This window comes from Symsagittifera roscoffensis, chromosome 9 (assembly GCF_963678635.1).
Source record: "Symsagittifera roscoffensis chromosome 9, txSymRosc1.1, whole genome shotgun sequence".
NCBI lineage: Eukaryota > Metazoa > Xenacoelomorpha > Acoela > Convolutidae > Symsagittifera > Symsagittifera roscoffensis.
Window position 1 is genome coordinate 16,658,233 of NC_087070.1, and position 12,803 is coordinate 16,671,035.

The following is a 12,803-nucleotide window of genomic DNA, read 5'->3' on the forward strand; positions in this document are numbered from 1 at the left end:
CTTTTAGCATTAAAACTGAAAAATGAGTCTTTTAGCAGTCCAACGTAATAAAGTGATGGATGATTGTGACCTTCGACCAGAATGGCAGTCAAAATGCACGACGAAATTGAAATCTTATTGGAACAGTTTAATGGGAGGATTGGCTGTTTCAGAAGATTAACGGTCTTATTTGATAAACTGATCGAACTGGGAGAGGTCGGTTTTAACTGACAGGTGAAATTTTAAAAAATATGCGATTGTAAAGACACGTGGCCATTTTTATTTTTGCGAAAACAGAAAAAGCGCAAAAATCATCAGAACAACGATTTTCGCTAGTGGAGACCTACGACACGAATTGAAATCACGATCAATACTATTGTTGGAAGAACATTCCAAAATGTAACAATTTTGCCGCTACAATCGTTACGTCGCCATTCCCAAGAATTCGAAGGGGTATCGGGAGTGACGTTAAGACTGCTCTTTGTCTGGATTCAAGAAAATAAACAGGGTTCAAAAAATTAAAACAGAAATCAAGTAAATTAAAGAAAACAGTAAACAGGAACGTCGGATCGTATGTAATCCCAAAAGAAAATTTTAACTGTCATTTTTATGTTTTTTTTTTCGTTTAGGTCTTTCTTGTTTTTTTTTCGCTTGAAGCCAATTTTGAGTTTGATTTTTTCTTAATCACAAGCTAATCTGGTTCAGTTGTATATTTTTTTCTTTTTAAACTTCTAGAGCAGTGGAAAAAGCGGGGAAGAAACTGAAACTGTATTTTAACAACTTTTAACTTCCTGGCAGTTGCTGAGTTGAATTTAATTAACATCTAGTTCATTTTGCATAGTATGAGAAGCTAGGAGTTGAGGGAAATGGTTGATCCATCTCAGATGGATGTGATGATTTTTATCTACTGAATAAAAACAAAAATAATATGATAATTAGGTAGTAGCCCTGTTTTTAGGAGTGACCTCGTGGTCTGGGGATACTGAGACCCAGCCATGAGCTCACTGTTTTTGCAATTAACTAAGTTAATTTGCGTGATCTGGCTGAGGCCTTAAATAGTAATTGTCTTTGTCGACCCGACGTTAATAGACCACACATAGAACTGGCTTTAGTAGAGACGGTTAAAAGCATGTGAAGCTGTGTTTAGACGCTAGCCAGTCGTTTTATAACCAAGCTTTATTTTCCTTCGGTATGTACTTCCGGGCGAATGTTACAGATTGATTGAGAGACTCAAAGAGACGCTCAGTCTGGGGCCAAACTTGTCCAATTGAGTCAATTACCTCAGGACTTTTCAACAAAACTATCAACTTCAAAAACAGAACAGTCTAAATTAGCGCAAAACAAATATTTACGCGCACAATAACACTCGTCAATGCCACCAATGCCGCGTTTGAAGTTAGCTATCACAATTTATAATTGTTCTGAGTCTGCTAAAAAAACCGATTTGCTAAAAAAAACCGGCCTGCTAAAATCCCTAGACCCATACTAATGGGTTTGCTCGGCTGTTTATTTCAAACCTGTTTAAAATCTTTTGTATGCAGAACTGGTTCCTTCTTTGTAAGCAAACAGTTTTGATCAAAAATAAAAACATCAAAAAACGAAAAACCTTTGCGACAAAAAGAAGAATCATAAATTATAATAGAAGTGTCGAAACTGAAGTTGAGAATATGCCTCAATTTTCTCAAAAAAGAAACATCTTTGTTATGGTTAACCGTTTTACCCATAGCCGAGGAAAGCTTCAGCTTGTTGGACAAACAAATTTTCAGAGATGCTCTTTGTTTGCGTTACCACTTCAATCTAGGTGATATCCCTTTAAAGGGTCCGTGTGGTAAAACATTTGATGATCACCATGGTATGATTTTAAAAAAGTGGTTTTGTTCAAATGAGACGCGATGAAAATCATTCTATGCTGGCCAAAGTGTGTCAGGATGTAAGACAAGAGCCTGCGTTGCTTCATGTCGACGTTCTTGCTTTGAGCAGAAAAGTCAAGTGAATTGGAATTGAAGTCACTACGAGTGGTACTGTCCCATCGTGACCACCTGCCAGGCCGTATCTCATAGATACTGGGTCAGACCAAGAATCCATCGCAGTGACGCCGCCGGGCAAAAGAGCGGAGGGCAGAATTGGTGGCTGGGGAGCTTCATCTGGAACCGAACGACCAATAAGTAGTATTATATTGTTGGAGCTGTTTTTTTTTCTTTGCTGAGTGCCCCATCATTTTAAGTGCTCTTGGCCTGCGAAGAAAAGATGACCGCAATTTTGCTGCCACCGCCATTCCTTAGATTGGTCCTGAAAAAAAAACTCACCTGAAAACTTGTGTTATTTTATTTGAAACAATTTACTAAACTTATCAGCAGTTTCCTGAGAATTAAATTTCTGAGAAAATGTCTCCATAACGACTTTTTACCAGGTTTTCTACAATTTCGCTTGCCTGATAACAGAGTTTTTTTCGGATCAAAGGGTGCACAGCTTTCATTTGAGACTCCTGAGATCTAAGATAAGCCAGGTAAATGCGAATAGTATTAAGGCATCGGGTAACCTAGCGAAAGCAAATGAGGTAGTGAGAAGTGGTATAGATGAGAAATTGTGGCCTTTGGTAATATTCTATCTGAACATGCAAGCAAGATGTTGTGTCAACAATCTGATAAGCCGATACAACAAAATTTAAGAAAGATAGGATAGACCGCTAAAAAACTTGGATGGTACGTCAGTCACAATGTTAGATAAATTGATTTTGCAGCAGCGGGTGCAGGAAGTTTTAAGTGTTTGAACAAAACATCCGGTACAAGATAAATTCAATGAAATTCACTTCCTTGCGGATAATGATAGTTTTTTTCTGAATTGAAGTTAAATAGAATACCCGGAGATCAGGTATGTGAGATTAAGGCAGCTGCAAAGAGATATTCTAAGAATGTGAAATAGACCCCCTCTGACAAAGTTTTTGAAAAAGCCAGAAATTACTTGAAGCGCAATGGTCTCCTGGCAGTTCCGTTTGATAAGGGGTTGGTCTTTTGTGTAATGAAAAAGGAGACATATGAGAAGAAACTGAAAGATTTATTACAGGCAGAACAATTTAGTGAGAGAAAGAATCTGACAGACAGCGTGATCATAAAAATTGAAAAAGTTATACATAAAGAATTATTCGCCATGAAAAAGAAACACGAGATTAGCGAAGCGCTGCAGATTAGGTTAAGATCAAAGGGGGAGCAGCCGGCTAGGTTGAATGGATTAGCAAAAACGCACAAGGAAGGCTCACCACTTCGTCTTGTCCATTCTTTACCTGGTAGCTCATATGACTACCTTAATAAATCATTTGCAAAATACTTTGATAAAACTGAGGAGGCAAACATATAAAAAAGAACACTGAAATGGCCAGGGAGATCCTGGAGAAAACAAAATTGGACTATGATAAGAGTATAATTTCCTATGACGTAAAGAGTTTGTACAGTAATGTTCCGCTCATGGAAGCTGTTAAAATAGCCCGAGGAGATTATATGAGCAAATCAATACTCTGGAAATATCTTGCAAAACTAGGAAAAAACTAACAAAATTGGCAGTGAGTAAAGTATACTTTAAATGCATTAGTTTGTGGTATGAACAAAAAGACGGTTTTGCAATGGGCCTCTCCCTTGCAGTAATAGTGGCCAATTTGTGGAATACGAACCTCATTATTGAAATAAGTATCAAAGTTGACTATGCTAAAGGAAAATAACAAGGAAGTCTTCACTTGATGTAAGAAAAAGGTCATATATCGAACTGAAGGGGTAGAATGCGAAGCTTGTTTGGTTTGGTACCACTTAGGGTGTAGTAAGATATCGGAACCCAAATACGCAAGCATCGCTGAAACAGTAGGGTATTGCCTGACTCGCAAAAAACCACAAGAAGCAGATTGGACCAAGAATGGTGTTTAAGTTTTTCTAGGATATAAGGACGACATAGTTAGAACTGTCAGGGGCGATCCCGGGGTATTCCTCGAGGCTGCCAATGAGTTGCATCCAAACTTCAGTTCACCACAGAAGAACTTGACGGTAACGGTAATTTGGCCTGGTTGGATTTAAATACTAACGTTGACTCAGGAAAAAAGGTCACATGTGGCCGGTACCAAAAACCCACTGATACCGACACCGCTCTAAATTTTAGAGGCTGCGCACCTTTGCAATAAGAAAGAAACGATATTGAAGGGACGGTCCATAGGTTTTTCAGAAGTACCTCAACATGGGAAAAATATGACCGGGCATTGGAGAAAAATTGGAAACAATGGATTGAAATTGAATATCCGAAGAATTGGTCCGACAGGGTAGTGTTTGAAACTATTAACCAGATCATTGAGTGAAAGAAAAATTTAGAGGTGACGGCATCGGAATCGAGAAATGATAATTGATTGAAAGACTCGCCCCTTTTTACAATGCAATATCGAGGCATTCCATCTCAACTGTTAGCTGCAAAAGTGCGGCAAATATCCGGTACACAAGTAATCGTCACAACAAGAAAATTGAAAACATGCTTGCCATCCCTCAAAACTTACTTTGCTCGTGAACTGAGATCCAAAGTGGTGTTTAATCTTACATGTAGTGGGTGTAACTCCCAGTATGTCGGCCAGAAAGACCTAAATTTAGCCACGAGGGTCAATAAACACCGCAAAGAGGACTCCCCAACACTTGTTAAAATGTATTAAAGAGGTAGGCGGTACTGCTGAGCTAAAGTCAGAGATTATAGAGCAAACAGCCAACAATCAGAAGCTACTCACACTAGAGGCTTTGGATATTTGGAGGTAACAGCCGAAAATCAATACACGCGATAAATTCAGAAGCCGAGAACTGACACCAAAACTATGGTCCATGTATAACATGGCTGAATTTCAAAAAAAAATGACATGTCAGAATCAAAAACTTTCCCAAATAAAATTGAAAGAACAAAAACTAAAAAATCTCAGAAACTTGCAGGAAAATTTTTGTAATGATTATACTTGTTTAAATTTGATTGCTCAAAAAGTTTTAGAGCAATTTTAGACATCTTTGTCTTTTTTTATGATGCACAAAATGTGCGAAAACGTTCGAAATACTATTTAAAAATTCTTACATGAAGGATTCGTTTGGCGAAAATTAAAAAAGTCGTACACGATTGTTGACCCTTAAATTGACAAAAAAGCAACTGGCTAAGTCGAGAAGATAAGAAAAACCTTAGTTTTAGGTAACTGACGTCAGCCAGTTGTCATCGGGGCCTTTTTTTCCCAGTACTTTGTAATTTAATTTATGTCCGAACGTTACAGGTGTTTCATGACGCTCATGGTTGAGCTTGTTTAATCCATTTGAACATCAGCATGAGTGAACGCTTTAGTGACGCAGTCTCCACTTCTATCGAATGCTCGAGTTGAGGGCGTTAATGTCCTGCATCATCATAGCCATTGTCACGGACCCTCAAGTTAGCTCGGTGTAGCTTTTTGAAAATTTGTGCAACTGAACCAGAATAGCTTATTATTAGGAAAAAACCAAAAACAAAATTGGCTTAAGACGAAGAGAAAAAAAGACCAGAACAGTAAGAAGCATTAACTGCTTTCTTTAATTCACATTTTTTCTAATTTATGCTCTTTTTATTATTTTCGATTCATAGATCAACTGGTTTCGTTTTCTTGAACGTTTTTTTCTAGGGTGGTCTTCGAGCACTTAAGCACGTTACACATTAAAGATAATTCTGGCGGAGACCGTAGGGCAGTGTAGTATATGGACAGACATGCTGGCACCACATGAATCATCGGAATCAACTACAACGACTGTTTTAAATCGTTAAAAGATTTTCAGATCATTTGGCACCAATTCAACAATTTTAGGTTGTTGGAGGGTACATGATGACCGGTGTATTTGTACCCTCCATTGGATGAGAATTAACTGAAATCACTTTAAAAAATTGAACCGTCCAAAGTAATTTAAGTCCCGTTGTAACCCTCCAAAGAGAAATTCTTCGTGAAAAATTAAAGTAACTTGTAACCCTCCGAAGTAGCTTAGACACATTTGAGTGCCCTTTGAATAAAAAATGATGGAAGGTCGATTACCTTCTGAAAAGACATATTAGGAATCATTGGACTAGCTGACTTGAAGACTTGAAGACTCGTGGTCAACTTTGGATTCCAAGTTGGGTGAAAATAATTTTTTTTTTCAATGTATCTTCTTCTACTAAAATTATACTATCCATCTCAATTTCAACACTAAATAATTCCATTTTTTGAAAGCACAACTGTTTTAAACTTAATCGTGATCACCAAAATTTTGGAGATTCGATTTTTTCAATTGAATAAAAGCACATGAACAGTGAATTACCACTAATTCAGTTCTTCGTACTAAAAAAACCGCGCAGAAATTGAGCTAGAATGAAATAAGTAATTATAACTTTTTTCATTGAAATGTTCGTGAGTTGGATAGTTTCTGATACACGTTGAACTATTTGAAAGTAGATTTCTGAATTAAAGCGAGAAATTTTGTACGCTATAAATATGCTATCACAACCAGCTTGATCGCAAACTCGGTTTCGAAGCAATCTTCCCAGAAGGGATTTGGAGGATCGAGGTTCGATAGTTTGTGGCCCAATTTTTGTTTCTAAACCAGAAATGATCCGTTTTTTGTGTTATGTGAATGCTCTACGACGCTACTGCAATCCTTCAAGTTTTGTTAAGCGCTTGAACTACGAAATGCAAGAAAGTCTCTGAGGACTTACGAAGGCTGTGAAAAGAAACCAATCTAGCAAAATTGTTTGTTTTTGTTACTTATAGGCCATTGATTCGATCTGAATAGTTTTGATATCATAAGGCGACAATTTCCCGTTTTTTTTACCTGTAACGGTGTTAAAGTCAAAAGGCTTTGAAAAGATTTTTTTTAGTTTCACGATTTGGAGGGTCCAACTCTAGGCTACTCAAAGTACTCTCTAGGGTACCCAAAAAAAAACCATTTTCATTCCACTGGGAGGGTTGACTGGTACAACAAGCCTTGTTTTTATGTCTTTTTGAAATAAACTGGACTACGAAGCAAAAATTGGGAACCGAACACCCACCAAAAGCAAGATAAGCCTTTTTAAGTCCGTCCGAATGGCTAAGGTACCCTTTCAAAAGGAATTTCCCAGAAAAATTTGATTTTTCAAATTATTTGTTTTCTGAACGGAGATGTTTTAGAGAGGAAAAATCTTTTTTTTTTAATGAAAATCTCAACCTTAGAAGACGAAGTAAGATCTCCTAAATCCGCCGGAAGTTTTGTACCTTCAGAAGAGGAAACCTGCAAAATAACTTAAATCTTTTAAAAAATTGAACCGTCCAAAATAACTTAAGTCCCGCTGTAACCCTCCAAAGAGAAATCCTTCGTTAAAAAATTAAAGTAATTGGTAACCCTCCGAAATAGCTTAGACGAAATTGAGTCCCCTTTGAACAAAAAATGAAAGTCGATTACTTCTGAAAAGACATATTAATTAGGAATCATTGGACTAGCTGACTTGAAGACTTGAAGACTCGTGGTCAACTTTGGATTCCAAGTTTGGTGTACCAGAGTACCAGACATTTTTTTTGAATTTTTATTTTGGTTGTGTGATTGCCGTGAGCTACTTATTAGGATAGCTCGGGCAATTGCGGGTACACATGAAAAAAAAAGAGTTTGATGAGTCCGATAACAACAAGACACTCACTTGAGGCAATTACTGTCCTGGACTTCATTCATTTGAATCGTTTTGTTTAAGGGAAAATGTTTTCACAAGGAAAAATTTATTTCGTTTTTACTCAAACCATTACTGCAATTTTAGAACAGTGTTTGATTTTAACGATAATCGATATTGATAGAAGAAATCACTGTTACCTACTTTATCGTTTGTTATTTTAATCTGTCTTGTTATAATTACTGTTTTATTATGCTGATTTTACTCACTTTTATAGATCAAGAACTTGAACTTGAAACTAAGATATTTTATCTTGCTGGACACACCCGGGGACTAGTTTAAAGCCTAGTATAAATTTTGTTTTTTTTTCCTCTAGAATCAAAATCCTAGAAAACAAACAGCAAGATGAACTGAGTTCTTTGACCGCCCTTGTGCACTAACGTGTTTTGTGCAGTAACCTTGTTTTGTTTTTGGTAGTTTTCACTAAAGGCATAACAGCAATAAACAATACGTTTTTAAAGATGTTTCGTAGCTAGTATTGCAAAACTTCGGCTGGTCAAAATCCTTTATAGGTCTTCGCTATCAAAAGTTTGGCGACTTGAGATAAAACTCAAAAACGCTAGCTGTCTGGCTAATTGTTATTTATTTGCGTGATTCGTTTTGTTTGCTTTTTAGTTTCGTTTACCAAAATACGGATTGAATGCTTCTTCATTTATGATCACTGCAGGGGAGTTAAACTATTTATAGTCCCTAAGCTTTTGCTTTGTGATAATATCAACCTCTAAAAAAATTTTGACGTTATTTTGATCGGCCAGTCGAAAGAAGTTGACTGCTGCTTCGCGCCTATTTTTTTTTACTTTGACATCTTTTTTGTGTCAATTTTGTTTAACAATTAATTATTGCTTCCACACAATATCTAGTTACCGAGTTAAATTACAAAAATAAATCTTAATTGTATGGGAGAAAACCATTAGGCCACCTCGGCCCATTTTAGATAACTCAATAGTTGCCATAAATCAGTTTGTTGAAGTAGTCGCAATCAATTACATAAATACCTATGAATCTATGCACAAGACTGTCTATAGTCTGTTTAGGTTCAAGTAAAATTATTTACTGATATTCATTTTGATATTAGTTCGGGCATTATATAATGTCAGTATTCGCACAGATACTAATTTTTTGTTATTTCGTGTTAATTTTTTTTTGTTTTTAGTGATTTTATTCTTCTAGGAGTATCGAGTGATTAGTTTAATTCTTGTTTTGAAACAAAGTTGTTCACTTTGTCATTTTTTCATATTTTCGTCTTATTACCCTAGAGAGTAATTTCAGCAGTTTGTATATGTGTAATTCATTGATTGAGCAAATTCTCTGAATTTTTCTTTTTGTTCTTACCTCTTTGGTTTTTTAAGGAGAAACGTAACTCGCAACGTTTATTTTAACTCGTAACTCGTAAATTGGCAACACCGTAAACTACTTCAAAAATTACACAGTTTTGAAATCCTTTGAACAAATTTTTGATAAACAATCTCTGTTCCTAACCTGTTCAGTCGTGGCGCAAGTTCTAAGCTAAAAAACTAATGTGGGAGAAAACGACGGAGTACTTTTTTTTCTCCTGACTTTTTTTCCGATTTTTCAAGTAGCCCTTTTTGAGAGCTTTTGATTTAACATCTGATAACTATTTTTGTGCTGATCTCAAAGTTAAACACAAATTTGACTAAAATGCTTTTTCCCAAGGTTAAGGGGGTTTGAAAACAATTTTGATATCAATAGTGCGCGATATTTTCCATGCTATTTAAGTGTAAGCGGCAAATTAAACCCTTCCAAACTGAACTGAGAAATTTTTTTTTCGATATGTTTACCAAATAATGAATCAAAATTTTCTCTTTTATTTTGGACGTCAATTAGAGTATTGATGTTTTCGCCCTGATACGGACAGTTTTTTTGTTCAGACTTTTGAAAAAAAGGACTATTCGTGCTGGGAACAGACCAATCTCGACTTTTAAACTAGCTGCTTTGACAACATTCACTTGAAAGCTTTTGATGTGATGCAGTCAGAGTAAAATAAAACACCTCATGTACCAGGGCAAAGCCCCGAATCATCCAATTGTGCCTTAATTGATCTCGAATAAGATATGATAAACTATAATTTTTGTAGGCCACACAGGGGCGGATCTAGGATTTTCACGAGGGGGGGCGGATTTTCAAAACAAAATCGAAATTTTCGGTCGACTTTTTTTTTAGGTTGACCAAATTGATTTTCTGAGCTCTCCCAAATCATTACAAAGACTCTGTTTTGGCCAAAATTTCTGCGCCGCAGGCAAAATTTTGAAAAAACAGGCCAAAAAAGGGGTTTTTAGGGACTTTTTGGAAAGTTTTTACCAAAAAATTGCATTTTTTTTTGGCGCGCTACCCCCTCAAAATTAGTATATATTGGCGCCAAAGGCGCCTTTATAAAAGTTTTAAGGTCCGTCTCCAAAAATGGAGATCTCAAAATAGTACAAAGGGGGGACCCTTTGGGTCGGCAGGGTGTCGAATCACTGGGGGGAGGGGGGGCGTACACCCCCCGCCCCCCTCTAAATCCGCCCCTGAGGCCACATATAATATTTTAAGTGCTAAACGTTGCAAAGCACTTTCATGACTAATTAGTTCACCTCAATTCTTTTTGTTCCGACTTTCGATACGAAAGTAACGGAATATTTGTGCTCGGGGTGGGTTTTTTTTTTCTTCAGACAAATTTCGACTTTTTAACTAGCCATTTTTGACGGAATTTTTTATATCATTCAAAAGCTATTGTTGTCCTAAGCTTAAGTTTGAAAAGATATTTCACCTGTGATCATTTTTCGTAAAGTTACGGGGGTTAAAAGATTGCCATTTTGGTCAATTTGGGACAATTAACGCGCGATATATTTCGCGCTATTAACGCGTAAGCGGAGAGTTAATCCGTCTTAGTAATCGTTCCAAATTGGTTAAAAGAAGCTTATGTGCCATAATTGGTTTGTTACAAGGAGCGAAATCTATCCTTTTGTACTTTGTATGGCGTGTGGGGGGATAATTTTCACAAAAAATTTCAAATTTAAAAAAAATTTTTTTGATTTTGTTTTTATTTCATTGAATTTTTAAATGTTATAACTGCTCCATAATCCTTAAAAGGCTGTCGGAACATTCAGGGCTTTGCCCTGATACGAGCAGTCTTGTTCATGAATATGTGTGCGGAATACTCAGCTGCACATAGTTAATAATTGGGGAACTCGGAACTCCAACCGAGCTTAAGCTAGTGCAAGTTCACTAACTTGGCATCAGATTTCCGAATCAACCACTGCACATTGTCGATTTCATTCTAAATTGGATAAGTCGGAACAACAATATTTTGCCTGCTACCACGTTTCTTATATTTTTGACCGTTTGAAAATTGCCACTTTCGAATAATTGACCCGCGATAATCTTTCTGTTCTCAAAACGTGAGCAGCAACAAAAATCAATCCAAATTGAACTGAGGCAAGCAATTTGTGTTTTGTTCCGACTTTCGATACGGAAGTAACGGAATATTTGTGCTCGATGTGGGTTTTTTTTTCTTCAGACAAATTTCGACTTTTTAACTAGCCATTTTTGACGGAAATTTTTTTGTATAATTCAAAAGGCATTGCTGACCTAAGCTTGAAATTGAAAAGATGTTTCACCTGTGATCATTTTTCGTAAAGTTATGGGTGTTTAAAGATTGCCATTTTGGCCAATTTGGGACAATTAACGCGCGATATATTTCGCGCTATTAACGCGTAAGCGGAGATTTAATCCGTCTTAGAAATCGTTCCAAATTGGTTGAAAGAGTTATTTGCCATAATTGATTTGTTACAAGGAGCGAAAACTATCCTTTTGATCTTTAGATGGCGTGTGGGGGGGATGATTTTCATAAGAAATTTCAAATTTTGAAGAAAAAAAATTTCATTTTATTTTATTATGAGTTTAATTGTTTAAAGTTATTACTGCTCCATAAAAGTTAAAAGGCAGTCGGAACATTCAGGGCTTCGCCCTGTTACGAGCATTCTTCTTCTTGTTTCGAAAAAATTCATTCGAAAAAAAAAATTTTGATTGTTTTTGTCAAAAACAACGTAAGCACGGTCTCTTTTATCTGGTATATCTGGGTTTCAGCGTCAACTCGTAGTCTCAAATTAAATAGACTTGAAATAAAATATTTTAAATTAACTATTTGGCATTAAAAAAAAAAGATTTATTGATTTCAAAGCCTTCAAAAACATACTGCTCAAGAACAATTTGAAACTTGCACAGGGCTATTTCGAAATCGAGAGAAGTATCGAGGCTCTCAAAACAAGCCTTAGTTGCTTTTTTGTCGTTCTCATTAATAAAAATACATAATTTCAAAATCTGGAAGTGTTGGCAGAACTTTAGGACTACATACAAATAGAGACAGTTGCACATGCCATTTTCACACAATTATTAAAAAGATAAAATAGTCTTTAAGTGAGCATTTTCTGCCTTAATAATTGCCTGATACTTCGAAGTCAGTCGAGACCGACAGTTTCTTTTTGATCTAGAATTAAATCGGAATCTGCCTATTAGTACCACCATGAAAGAAAACTAAAGGATCAGGTGTGAATAGACTACAAAGTAGTTGATTGGAGTCTTCTCCAGTATAACTGACTAGTTATATCATAAAAACATATAACTTCAAAAAGTTAGACTTCAGGAAGGGGATAAAATTTTTGAAATGGGTTTTTAAATTGGCCGTTAAATTTACGATGTCTGAATGTGTGGGGCGCACAATGTGTGTATTGTTTTACCCTGTGGTTAAGTATCCCTAAGAAATATGGCATGTAGTGGTGGAAAAAGTCACGTGGTCATCCATGAGTGGATCTAGGTGTTTCTGGAAGAGGATCATCATTTGTCGCAACTTTTCAGGTCGACTGCCCTGACCAATCTGATTTTTCGAGCTCTACCAAACTACTGCAAAAAGCCAATTTTGCCAAAATTATCTACTTCTCCGGCAAAATTTTGAAAAACCAGGCCTAATATGACGTATATTTTAGGCCACTCTTTGAAAAGTTTTTACAAAAAATGGCGTCTGGTTTTTGAATTCGTTTTTTTTACTGAGTTAACTTGTCTAATAAATAATCTATAAATTTGCAACTGTCTTTAAAGGGGATTTTAGCGTGGCGAGGTGTACAAAGAATCATCAGGAG

General features: G+C 36.2%; 2 protein-coding genes across 3 annotated transcripts in view; one reads left to right on the forward strand and one right to left on the reverse strand.

Moving 5' to 3' along the window:
* LOC134853905 (cytoplasmic dynein 1 light intermediate chain 2-like) overlaps window positions 1-12,803 on the forward strand; it is a 485,619-nt gene that overhangs the window by 105,018 nt on the left and 367,798 nt on the right. The window lies entirely within an intron of this gene.
* Window positions 12,514-12,803, reverse strand: part of LOC134854216 (amiloride-sensitive sodium channel subunit alpha-like) — a gene marked incomplete in the record, with an annotated part of 143,193 nt that continues 142,903 nt past the window's right edge. The window contains 1 exon segment of the mRNA XM_063870383.1: window positions 12,514-12,718.